This window comes from Protopterus annectens, chromosome 7.part0, assembly GCF_019279795.1.
Source record: "Protopterus annectens isolate FY-2018-M chromosome 7.part0, PAN1.0, whole genome shotgun sequence".
Lineage (NCBI taxonomy): Eukaryota > Metazoa > Chordata > Ceratodontiformes > Protopteridae > Protopterus > Protopterus annectens.
The window spans coordinates 249,887,130-249,900,485 of NC_056739.1; the positions used below are offsets into that span (position 1 = coordinate 249,887,130).

General features: G+C 42.4%; 1 protein-coding gene across 1 annotated transcript in view; it reads right to left on the reverse strand.

The window, feature by feature from the left end:
* The window catches only part of LOC122806378 (glutathione S-transferase Mu 3-like), a 294,186-nt gene that overhangs the window by 108,073 nt on the left and 172,757 nt on the right, over positions 1 to 13,356 (reverse strand). The gene's annotated exons all lie outside the window — the stretch shown is intronic.

Here is a 13,356-nt window from a genome sequence, read left to right on the forward strand (position 1 = left end):
CCATCTGGGATGCTGTGTCCAGGCTTGCTACCAGGAATACAATCCTTTGGGTGGGCACCTGTTTGAATTTCTTTTTGTTGATTGTGTACCCTAGGGAGGTTAGCAGGGATTTTACAAGACAGGTGCTTAAGCAGCTTTTCCTGGCTGTCTGCCTAAATTAGGCAGTCGTCCAAGTATGGGTAAATCTGCACTGAAAGTGTTGAGATCCTGCCCTGAAAACTGAGATATTTCCTGCATGATTCTCTGATAGGAATATGGAGGTAGGCCTCTTATGTCTAGGGTGGCTAGCCAAGTGTCCATGGAGAGCATGGGTAACAGCTGCTGGAGGGTGAGCATTTTGAATTTTGGGATGACCAGGAAGGTGTTTAGAATAGATAGAGGATGGGTCTGGAGTATAAACCTTGGCGTCTACTGCCCTCAGAGAGCAGGGAAAGGACTTGCTTTTAAGCCTCTGCCCACTGGTTTGGAGGTAGATCTGGGAACCCTTTTGGGGTAGGAAGTGTGTGGAAAATTTGTATCCCTAGGACACTATGTTGTGCACCCAGTGGTTGTTGGTAATGGTGACCCAGGTGCTTGCGTGAAAGGAGTTTTCCTCTTAGGGGTAAGTGAAGGTGGGCAGAGGGAGGGATTGGGTGAGGTGAGTCATTGTGAGGTCTTACCATAAGGGGGTGGCTTAGAACTCTGGGTTTTGAAGTGGAGGTAGTACACTGCTTAGATCTCTGCATTCCATATGGCTGCTGTTTGGGGGGGGGGGGTCTGGGCTGGCTTAGTGGGAGCAGGAAAGGACCAGTGATTGGTGGGACAATGCCTGCTGAACCTGGGTGGCTGGACCTGTAAGAAATCCTTACCTGCCTGCACAGATTTTGCCTTTTCTTCCATCTTTTTTTAAGACCTCTTCTGCCTTAGTGTCAAATAAGTTGTCTTTGTGCAAGGGGGCATCCAACAATTTAGATTTGACATGGTCTGGTAAGGGCTGTTCCTTTAGCCATGCATGCCTTCTAATGACAGATCCGGGGACTGCTGCCCTGCAAGAAGCTTCTAGGGCATCAAAACCACAGTGCAAGGTGTGCTTAGTTACTTAACTTGCAGAATGCATTAACTCTTGCAACTCTCTAGATTCTGCACAAGCAGAAAAGGAAGACATGTTTTGTTTGAGGAGTTCCAGGGTATGTTGCTGAAATTTTAGCAAGAGTAGCTGAGGTATACACTTTTTTTGTTTTGTTTTTTTTACACCATCTGTCTAGTGCTCTGGAATACCTATCTGAGGGGGTGGGATTCCTGGCAGTGGTTGCTTTAATCCCTTTAAACCCTTGAGAAATTACCTCAGGGTCAGCAGTAGGATTTTGAAAAGAAATTTGTGCGAGTCAGGGACTCTATAGTACCAGTCTGGTTTTCTGGTTGCAGGAGGAAGGGTGTCAGGAGTCCAACTGGATTCCAGAAAAACATCCTCCACAATATCTAGGACTGGGGGGATGGCCAAGGGTCTGTTGCTGTGGACGATCCAAGAATTCCCAGAGTCTCTTTTTAGACTAAGGGTAGTCCTGACTCTCCCATTGGAAATGCTCCCTTAAGGTATGAAGGGTTCCCCAAAAGAAAGAAATCCTCTGGGGAGAGGCAGAAGGGATGGAATCCTCTGCATCAGAATCCTCATAAGTAGACAGGGGTTGAAGATCTTCATATTCAGATGCATCAGTCATCTGACTCTTGTTCAGACAAAAACTACAGGGGAAAGATCTATTTTACTTTTGGAAGTGGTAGCTTGGCTTTCCCTGATCAGTATAAGGTCTTCCGCCATTTTAAGAATTTGAGACTGCAGCAAGAAAGCAGGTGTCTTGAGATTGGGTCAGTTTCTTGGGTGTGGTTCATACCCTGGGCCCAAGAAACTCGGTAGTTTTTGAAAGAAGAGTAGGTTTGTGTCGAGAATCGATAGTGTGAAGGACTTCCTCGGAAGCAGATGCCTGCTCAGTGGCTCCGGACCCATCTAAGGCAGAGACGACCGCAGGATCCTTAGTCAAATGTTAGAAAAATATGCATTTGAATATATGTGAAATACTAGTTTAAAAGCAAAGTAGTATGTAATGCATTTTATTCTATTAATGATACAACAAAAAAGCTGAATTCATGTGTAATTGCAAGTAGTTTTGAAACTGCAGTGTGGCTTGTAGCAAGTTGACCTCTGACCCTGCCTGCTCAGCAAGTCTTAATGTTTATGCCTTTCACAAGTGATTATCTGCTGGGTCAGGAAATTAAATATGTGAAATAATGAAATCTTCTGCTCTTTCCTGCTGGGATGATTTGGCCTTGTGTACGTGTTACTAAGATGACATGCAGCTGTTGGGAAAGTGTTACAGGGAACAAAGAAGTGTATTAAAAGACTGAATCTGCTATTGTATTCGGACTAGTTTAAAGCCTTGAAGTAACTTTACAATAAGACATGTCTGACCAGGTGGATAGCAAGGCTGTATTGTTACCAGAGGAAAACGTTTTTAAAATATATAGCATTAATCAATGAATAGAACATTGTAGGCTAAAGTGATGTAGATGCCCTGTGACATACCACGTCAGTAAGGTGGGCACAACTTGAATGTAAAGACTATAAAATTGTATACTTCCTGTTTCATGTCAGACAAAATTCTGTACTTGTACGTTTTTTGCCTCCTGGTGTACACTAGTAAACTTTTGAACCTGAACCTCCTGTGTACTGAACTCTTGATTTTTAACAGTTTGGTCCTTCTTAGCCGGAAAGCCCTCAGACAGCTGCAGATCAGAGTCTACCAGTGGTCGAATACTGCGCAGGAGAAGTTACCGAAATGGTTCTTCTTGGGTGAAAAGACCTCCGACTGAATTGTCGTTTAAAAGAGGCTGGCCACTTTCTGATCTGTGGCCGAAGAGCGGATCCTGGACGGCTCAATACTGGAGGCTCAGGTAGGAAGATTTTGCCTTTTTTCTGTTTTAGATCAGGGACTAGGTTACAGTAAATATTGTCAAGATTTGTTATGCAGATCAGGGACAAAAGGAATTACTGTATATTTGGTCATAGATCAGGGTAACAGAATAAGGTAGGCAGTTATTCTAGATAAACTGTGAAAAGGAACTAAAATCTTGATATCACGTGATAAGAAGGGTACGTAACATTTTCTTTTACCAAGGGAAATCAGTGCACTAAAACATCGCGAGATCCGCCCCTAACCGAAGACGCAAAATATATGCAATCACAACGTTCTGATAATGTTAGATATTATACGAAATGGGTTAACAAATATGAATTTGATGGTAAATTAGATAAAACTTCGCTGGTTAAACTCCTTAAGCAACTTAAACTCGATGCGGGAGGTCAGGCAAAAAAGCAACGCCAATTATGCATTCCTCAGGCACACAGGTGGATTGAGGAAGCAAATCGTAGAGAACAGAAGATTAAAAATTCAAAAACATTATTCTTAGATAAAAAGATAACTTAGTCATAGCAACAGCTCCTCCTCCTCCCCTGCCCCCCTCAGTTACCTTTTTCAGGATATGAAGCGAGTGGACAGGCTGGTCCGCCTCTGTGTTATCCTGAGGTCTCAGCAAGACCACAACCGTTTGTTAGAGATCCTATTGAAACTAGGTCCCGAGCACGTAAAACACATGGGGACGCAGAATCATATCAAAGAGAGAAACCTACAGGATGAGAGTGGGGACGCAGAATCATATCAAAGAGAGAAACCTACAGGATGAGAGTGAGGAAGAAATATGTCCACTTACAGAGGTCCCAAATCCTCGGGCAGGACCCAACACTTAGTATATAGACCATGGACACCGGAGGATATCTGGAAAGCTACTGAGGGAATCCCCCATCCAAAAGTTAATTTTACGAATTTTTTTGAAGATTTGCAAGGCATGAGGTTAAGTTACCATTCGAATGGGGAAGAAGTAGAAAAAGTAGTAAGACAAATTATTGGTCCAGATTGGCACATGATTTGTGGCACCTGGAATCCTCGTAATGCAGAGCTTAAACCACTCCCACATAGTGACGCAGAATTACACAACAGAGTGAAAGGTCTTACAGACCGAATCTCTGAGAAATGGAAACCTAGCGCAGATTGGACTTACATTAACCAATGCATACAACAGGAAAATGAAACAATAGATGGGTATTATGCTAGATTAGAATGTTTTAATAATCACAGCGGTATGACAGTTCCTGAAAATCAAGTGAATGATTCCTCATATGGACAACAATTAAAAAATGTATTTTTGAAAGGTTGCATTGCACCTATCAGTAGCTTCATTACAAAGCATATGATAGACCATCGAACAGGTAGGCTACAAGCCTTACTTGAATATGCTAGACATGCTGAAAGACATTTTAATAGCAAGAAAAAAAAGCGCAAGTCTTCACTGCTGAAGACGGAGCTGAAGTATTTGTGTTACAGTCAGGTAAAAAAGGCAAGAAAAATGCCCAGGGAAACAGTCTGAAACTATCAGAAGATTTTGAGGAAAGGAAAGAGACAGGTGAGTGCTTTAAGTGCGGGAAAAAGGGAATTTAGCAAGGGATTGTAAACAGAACAAAAAGGTAATTACAGAAGACAAGGGAGATGAGGACAGACTATATGATAGTGAAGATGCATCATGCAGAAGTCAGAAATCATCAGGAGAAGTTAATAAACAAAACACAAATATAAATGTGATAGAAGGAATAGGGGAAGTGCAAGTAGATATGCAGGAAGAAGAAAGTGAAATTTTGGATTTAGCATTACTGAGCTTAGAGCTCTACTTGGATACGAAACCGGAAGTTACACTTCTGGTGGGGGGAAGGGAAGTCAAATTCCTGTGCGACTCAGGAGCGTCACGGACCCTGATACACCCCTCCAAGTTACCAGAACATTCTGAATCACCTGATTATATACTAGTAAAAGCTGTGAATGGACAGCTATACAGGGAACCACTTTCCCATGATACAGCAATAACTGACCCTGTTTCAGGTATAACTAAAGTAGTAAAACTGTTGTTTCTGCAAAGTGTCCAGTGAACCTATTGGGTAGGGATCTTATGCAAATATTTGACATAGCAGTAGTTCCGACTGTGCAGGGTATGGAAGCACAGAGGCAAATGGATACTTTTGTGGTGCGATAGGAGGGTGAAACGTTTTACTGGTACAGCCAGGACCTAGTTAAGTCTGGTCCAGGGGCAGTAACAGAGGAACTGATGAACGTAGCCATCAGTAAAGCCCCCTCCCTTGACACTGATTGACAGCATTTGTTACACTGTACTCTATACTACTGTACTACGCCAGGACCTGATAAAGAGTATGAGCAGGAATTGTTCAGAAATCGCGCAACTAGATTGGTTCTACGTACTTTGTATTGGGATACTGAGGGGAACAGTGAAGTCAGCTGTTCATTACCTCAAGAATTCCTTGAATTATATAGGTCAAATCGATTACCGCATGTCAGCTTGACAAAACAAAAACGTAGAGTGGGCAGACATAGGAGAAAAGGTAAGATGGGAGAAACAGACAGACTTAGAATTGTCAGAACAGGGAATACAGAAACAAAAGTTGAATTGGTTGACACAGACACATCCGGCTGTACACTTGCAATCTAGCGAAGACAGCTGATTAGCATTTTTATTAGAAGAGAAAGCCTCAAGTAAAATACCAATGACTCTGGTCAACAGGCAAGTCAGATGTAGGACTTCTAACAGCAGGACCAGTTACAATTACACCAAAGTCAGCATTTAGGCCACAGAAAAGACAATACTCCTTGAGAAAAGATGCAGAAATAGGAATCAAGCCTATAATAGCAGCATTATTCAAAGAAGGAGTACTGGTAGAATCTCCTGATTCACCATGTAATACACCCCTATTTCCTGTTAAAAAAGCAAACAGGGAATGGCGGATGGTTCAAGATTTACAAGCTGTAAACAATGCAGTAATACCCAGAGTACCCACTGTGCCAGACCCACATACTTTGTTAAACGATTTAAAACCGCAACAAAAATATTTTTCTGTGGTAGATATCAGTAATGCTTTCTTTTCGATACCTATACATCCCGATAGTCGATATTGATTTGCATTTACGTTTCAGGGTAAAAGGTATACCTATACTCTACTACCACAGGGATATTGTGAGAGCCCGACAATATTTGCACAAGAAATGGCTAGCAACCTGGCAGGGTTTACCCCACCAGGAGGTAGTCAAACTCTACTTTACGTAGATGACATCTTGCTAGCAGCCCCCACACAGCAGCAATGCAGGGAGGATACTGTAGCGTTATTGAAATTCTTAGCAACACAAGGACGCAAAATAATAGTAAGTTACAACTCTGGAAAAAGCAAGTTAGATACCTAGGATATGTGATATCCAATGAAGGTAGGATATTAGACGAGGATGGAAAAATAGCAATTTTGCAAGCACCCTAACCAGCAACCAAGAAGGAAATGATGTCCTTCTTGGGGACAACTAATTTTTGTCATAGTTGGATACCAAATTATGCTTTGGAATCTGCTCCACTGACTGACTTGATATACAAGGACACCAATGGCAGCACAAGATATTTTACGATGGACACCTGAAGCAGAAACTGCTTTCTGCAGGTTGAAGCAGTTGATAGCTTCATTAGTTTTAGGACTCCCAAATTATCACAAACGGTTCTTTCAGACCATAGATTGCAAGCAAGAATATATGACGTCAGTGCTGACGCAACATGGGGATAAGCAATGCCCCATAGCCTATTATTCATCACAGACCCAGTGGCACGGTCTTTACCTCACTGTGTACAAGCAGTAGTTGCAGCTGCAATGGCAGTACAGGCCTCTGCCTCAGTGGTGTTCCACCCTCTCACACAGAGTGCCTCATGCAGTCGCGATAATTTTACTGCAAGAAAAAGTAGCACATCTCTCCCCTGCTAGACATCTTTCATGTATGACTATACTGCTGAGCCAACCTCATATGACAATTGAACGATGTACGACATTAAATCCATCAACAATACTTCCAACTCCTGCGGATGGCACACCGCACAGCTGCCTGCAAGAGATTGAACAGTTAACCTTGCCTAGACAAGATCTCACAGATATGCCCTTGGATGATGCTGAGGTGACATTACGTGGACGGCTCATGCAGAAGGGGCCTTACAGGAAAGAATCTAGTGGGGTATGCAGTAGTTAGACACTGAAATTTTAGAAGTCCAACCCTTACCACATAACTTATCTGCACAAGCAGCAGAATTGATAGCTTTGACACGGGCATGTACTTTAGCAAGAGACAAATGTGTAAACATATATACTGATAGTCAGTATGCTTTCTCTACAGTACATGTATTTGCGCAACAATGGAAAAATAGGGGAATGACGACAGAGTGGAAAACTCAATTAATCATGTGCAATTTATTTTGGAATTACAATCTATTCAGTTACCTACCAAAGTAGTTATTTGCAAATGTACAGCTCATACAAAACAGGATAGAATTTCGAAAAGCAATGCAAGAGCTGATGCAGCTGGGAAGAAAGCGGCCTCAGACTCAGAAACTACTTTTGAATGAGGAATTACAACCCTCTGAAATTTTAGATTTAGACATGTTGAAAATAATGCAGACGCTTACTACAAAGGCAGAACAAAAATGGGAAAAACAAGGCGCAATTCTTGAAAATGGACTGTACATTTCCAAAGAGAAAAAAACTATATTAGTCTAATTTATTTAGATATGCAGCTTTGTTGAGCCATGGGCAGTGCCATGTCTCAACAGGGGGATGATACAGTTAGTAAACCGAATATTCCAAACATATGGATTCACAAACTACACAAAAAAATTTTGTGCAGCTTGTCATACTTGTAACAAGCATCATGCACAAGGGGCATTTAAACCTAAGCAAGGAAGTTTTCTTATACCAACGTATCCGTTCCATACTATTTGTATGGATTTCATAGAATTAAATAAGTGCGAAGGGAAAAAATTCTGTCTAGTCATTGTAGATATGTTTTCTAAATGGGTAGAAGCTTTTCCAACTAAAAATCCGGATGCAGCATCAGTGGCGAAAGCCCTGATAAAAGTAGTAATCCCTAGGTTTGGCATTCCGGAAAGGATTTATAGTGACAATGGCACACATTTTGTCAGACAATTCAGCATCTTGGAAGATTTTTTGGAATCTCCTTAAAAAAACATTGTGCCTACCACCCACAGTCAGCAGAACTGGTGGAAAGGTACAATGGAACCCTTAAAAGTAAACTTAGGAAGTTAGTTGAGGAGACCCAGAAGAACTGGATACACTGTCTGCCTTTAGCACTGCCGAGTATGAGAACGGTTCCAAATGTGAAGGGTTTGACTACCTTTGAAATGATTTTTGGGAGAGCATATTATGTGCCTCAAGTGGAAAGCTCTCATGCCTGCAGAACAAGAGGCTGACAGTTCATTAGCTAGTTATACGAGGAAACTGTTAAAAAAATAAGTCTGTTTTGCAGTTTAACTCTTTCAGATAAGGAACAGACCAGACCGGTGGTAGCAGTTTTGGATCCCTGGACGTGGGTGTGGCTGAAAGTGACGAAGAGGAAGAATTGGGAGAGTCCAAAGTGGGAAGGACTGTACCAGGTACTATTGGCAATGCCTACTGCAGTCAGAGTGGCTGAGAGGACGTCCTGGGTTCATTTGACACACTGCAAACCGGTAAAAAACTTTCAACTTGATAAAAACTTTGTGACTGATATACAAAGACAAAATGGCCAAGAACAAAGAGAATAGAAATTTAGATCAACCCCAGAGATGTTGCATAATCATTTTGTTGAGTATACATTTATTGACTATAATCGTGACAATTTTCCTCTTGTTGTTGTTTTTCCTTCACTCAACCACACAAGTGAAAGTGGGAAGGCGTGACTAAACGTCTATAGACTGGCATCCAAATTTTAACACATACCTAGCTATGAAGCGTGTATATATGCAGATACTATGAACATTTCAAATTGCTGGGTTTGTACAGCTATACCAATAGCATATGGAGGTCTGATGATGTCCGCTGTCCCTTTGGGGATAAATGAGACCTGGGAGAAATTACTCTGATACAGGAACTGTGAGATCCCAGGACAAAATAGCTTTATTTTTACCTGTCACACAAAAGGGAATTGTATGTTTTTACAAAAATGACACTCTCCAGGTGGGCTGGAGCAATTGTAATATAACAATAACTTAATGGTGTTTTATATTAAGACTAGTAATGGCAATATTCTTTGCAATACTAATGACTCATATTTGAACTCACTGAAAACCATGAATGAAATTCGCAAGAATCCTGATTTAAACAATTGTCAGTTATAGACCAGAAAATGTTTCATGCAGGGTTAATGCGTATTAGTACTAAAGTAGAAAACTTATTTTATTTGTGGGAAAAAAGCATATAAATGGCTACCTGAGAATTGGTCTGGCAGTTGTTTTTTGGGTTATCTGGCTCCGGCTACAAGACATACTGCAGAATTACCTTTGGGAAAGATACGAAACGTGAGAGAAGCAGCTCGGAAACCTGGAGGTCCAGTCGAAAAACCTGTAAATCCAGTAGGACGGATCGAAGCTGGCTGGAAAGACCACAATAACGTAAAGGACAAAAGCAAAATCGACTCATATGGACTTGAGTGACTGTCATATCTTGGGCAGGAATATTCCCAGCATATGGAGCAGTCAAATCAATCTGGGAATTGAGGAAACTGTCAAAACTTCTCGTAGTAATGAGTAATGCAACCTTCTCTGCCCTAGAACTGGTGAACGATAAAGTACAGTTTTGTACCTACCATAAATGTAGATGTTCGAAGATCCACATTGCTGCAGTCCTTACACTTGGGTATACAGCTGTCCTCGGTCGGCCCGAATACCAAAGTATATGGCTGACGTCGGTCAAGGCGCATTAAACTGACGCCAGGACGTCAGGGTATAAATGCGCATGACCGACGTCATATCCTCAGTCTTTTCTTGCCCCAGATGTCAGAAGACCCTAAACAGGGTAAAATCAAAAAACCACTAAACACCCCTGCACCCAAACTATGTACAACTTTTAACAAATATACAATAAAGAACCAACCTATCCACACTATCACCCCCAAACACAGAGGGGAAGGAGGGAGGGTAAATTGGACTGCAGCAATGTGGATCTTCGAACATCTACATTTATGGTAGGTACAAAACTGTACTATGTTCTTCATCTCACATTGCTGCAGTCCTTACACTTGGGTAGATTCCCAAAGCAGAGGTAAGGGAGGATGGCAAATCAAAGAGAAGCAGGAGCCAAAATGCCCTGTAAAATAGCAGTGGCAAAACCAGCCCTAGATTTAGAGTAGAGAGGAAGGTGGTAGTGCTTAGAGAAAGTATGTACTGAACTCCAAGTAGCTGCCTCCAAAATATCCTTAGTTGCCACCCCCCTTAGAAAAGCTGTAGAAGTGGCAGTAGCCCTAGTGGAATGAGGTCTAATCCCTGTTGGAATCTCCTTGCCATGATGGGAATAACAAAGGCAATGCAAAACCCAATCCACTTAGAAATAGTTTGTTTTGACACAGGCTTGCCCTGAGAACACAAAGCAAAAGAAACAAACAACTGCTGAGACTGCCTGAAACCCTTAGTCCTGTTTAAGTAATAGCGTAACTGCCTGTGTACATCTAAAGTATGCAAAATCTTTTCTCCCTTATTTTGGGGGTCTGCATAAAAGGTAGGTAAATGAATAGTTTGGTTTAAAGACACACTTGAAACCACCTTAGGCATAAAGGAAGGGTTAGTACGTAAAGATACCCTATCCTTATGGAAAATCAAGAAAGGCTCAACCGCCATAAGGGCCTGCAATTCAGAAACCCTTCTTGCAGAGGTAATGGCCAACAAAAAAGCAGTCTTCCATGACAAATATTTCAACTCAGCCGTAGCTGCAGGCTCAAAAGGTTGTAGAGTGAGTTTTCCAACACATAATTGAGGTCCCAAGCAGGAGTAGGAGCTCTTCAGGAGGTCTTATGTTCTTTGCCCTCTGAGAAATTGCTTGAACAAAGGATGAGAAAACAAAGGTGGATCACAGTCATAGTGAGCTGAAATTGCTGCAGCATGAATCTTAATGGAAGAGAAGGACAAACCTTTGTCCAATAACTCAGTAAGATATTGAAGAGCCACACTCAAATTAGGCTCAGAAACATCCAAATCCTTTGCTGCACTCCAAAACAAAAATCTCTTCCACTTGTCTGCATACACTTTCCTTGTACTAGGTCTTCTAGCTTCCATAATCACATTCAAAACTTGTTGAGGAAGTTGAGCCCTGCTATGAGTCAAAACAGGATATGCCATGCTGTGAGATGAAGAGAGTGAAGCTTGATATTGAGTAGATGACCGTCCTTTTGGGACAACAGGTGTGGAATCAAAGGCAAGGGCCAAGGTGGTTTCCTTACCAGACTTCTCAGTAATGGGTACCAATGCTGTCGAGGCCAATCTGGAGCTATCAGGATCATTCTTGGTTTGTCCTGTCTGACCTTTAGAAGTACCTTTAGGAGGAGAGGAAGAGGCGGAAAGGCATACACATTAAGATTTTTCCAACTGAAAGAAAGAGCATCCACTTTCCAAGCTGCATGATGTATCCCTTTTGTGCAAAACTTTGGCAGCTGGTGGTTTAGAGGAGAAGCGAACAGATCTATGTCTGGAGTTCCCCATGACACTGTTAATTGCTGAAATACATGAGGATCCAATTGCCACTGTGGGGATCCATGATTTGTCTGCTTAACACATCTGCTAAGGAGTTCTGCACTCCCGGCAGAAACCTTGCCTGAAGATTTAGTTGTAAACTGAGAGCAGTGTCCCACAAAATCATTGCTTGTCTGCATAGAGGGTAAGAATGTGTTCCCCCTTGCTTGTTGATGTACCACATGACAGTTGTGTTGTCTGTTAGAATCAACACCTGCCCTGGAAGAAGTAATTCCTTGAAAGCTATTAATGCAAACTGGACTGCTAACATCTCCTTCAAGTTGATATGTAGATGCTGTAGTCTGGCAGGCCACTTGTCCTGTATCCACTTTCCATTGAGATGTGCTCCCCAAGCTTTGTCCGAGGCATCTGTTAGAATCTGACTTGCCTCTGGCCGGGTCACAGAAAGTCCCTTGTTTAGGTGACATTGCTGAGCCCACCACAAAAATTCCTTTTGGATGCAAGGTATTATTTGAATGACAGTGTCCAGATCCTGGCAGTGCTGTGTCCATAGATTCTTGAGATACCATTGTAGCTTCCTCATATGCAGTTTGGCATTGGGAAGCACCAGAATACAAGATGCCATGAACCCTAAGGCTTGAAGGACTGTCCTTGCAGTCAGCCCGGACTGATGTGATAGTTGTTGGAAGTAAAGGGAAAGAGATTCTTTTGTTTGTCCGGGGTCAAAAAGGCCATCTGGGTTGCTGTATTCAGTCTCACACCCAGAAAGCACATGTCTTGAGAGGGTACTAGACTGGACTTTGTTTCGTTCACAGAATACCCCAGGCATCTTAGCATTGCTATCACATATTTTAAATGCTGAAGAAGCTCGTCCTTCCCTTGAGCCAGAATCAGGCAATCGTCCAAATAAGGGTAGATCTGTATTCCTCTCAATCTGAAGAAGGCTATCCCTGGAGCTAGAACTTTTGTGAATACTCTGGGCGCAGTAGATAAGCCAAAGGGCAATGCAGAGAACTGATGAGAATTTCCAGCTCGAAAACGCAGATACTTCCTGCAACTTAGAGTGATAGGAACATGAAGGTAAGCCTCCTTGAGATCCAAAGTTACCATCCAGTGATCTTTGCCTAGCAGAGGTAAAAGCTGTTGTAATGTCAGCATCTTGAACTTGGGAATGTCCAGAAAGGTGTTGAGGAGCGACAAATCCAAAATTGGTCTCCACGTGTTCCCCTTTTTTGGTACTAGGAATAGGCAAGAATAAAATCCTAGGCCCCTTTCTGCCATAGGTACCGGGTTGTATGGCCCCTATCTGAAGTAATAGAGAAATTTGTCTGTAAGCTTCTAGTCTGTGTTGAGGAGGAATGTCTGGCATGCCTTTGAAAGGTGGCAAGGTATGGAAATAAAATCTGTAACCGTGGTGAATGATATCCAATACCCATCTGTCTTGGGTAATTAAACTCCAGTTCTCCTTGAAAAGTGTCAGTCTTCCTCCCAAAGGTGCTGCCAGACGGGAAGGTTCTGGCAGTTGAAAAGGTAGGTCATTGGGTCTGTCTACGAAAGGGCTGACCCCTGCCCTCACCGGAAGACTGTGCAGGTGAGCCCCCTGTCCTGGATCTAAAAGAGCCCTGAGCTCTGCCCCTACCACGCCTAGACCTACCCCTAGACTGGGAATCATAAGAAGGATATGTCCACCCCTTGCTTGGCCAATTTCTACTAAACTTTGGAGGC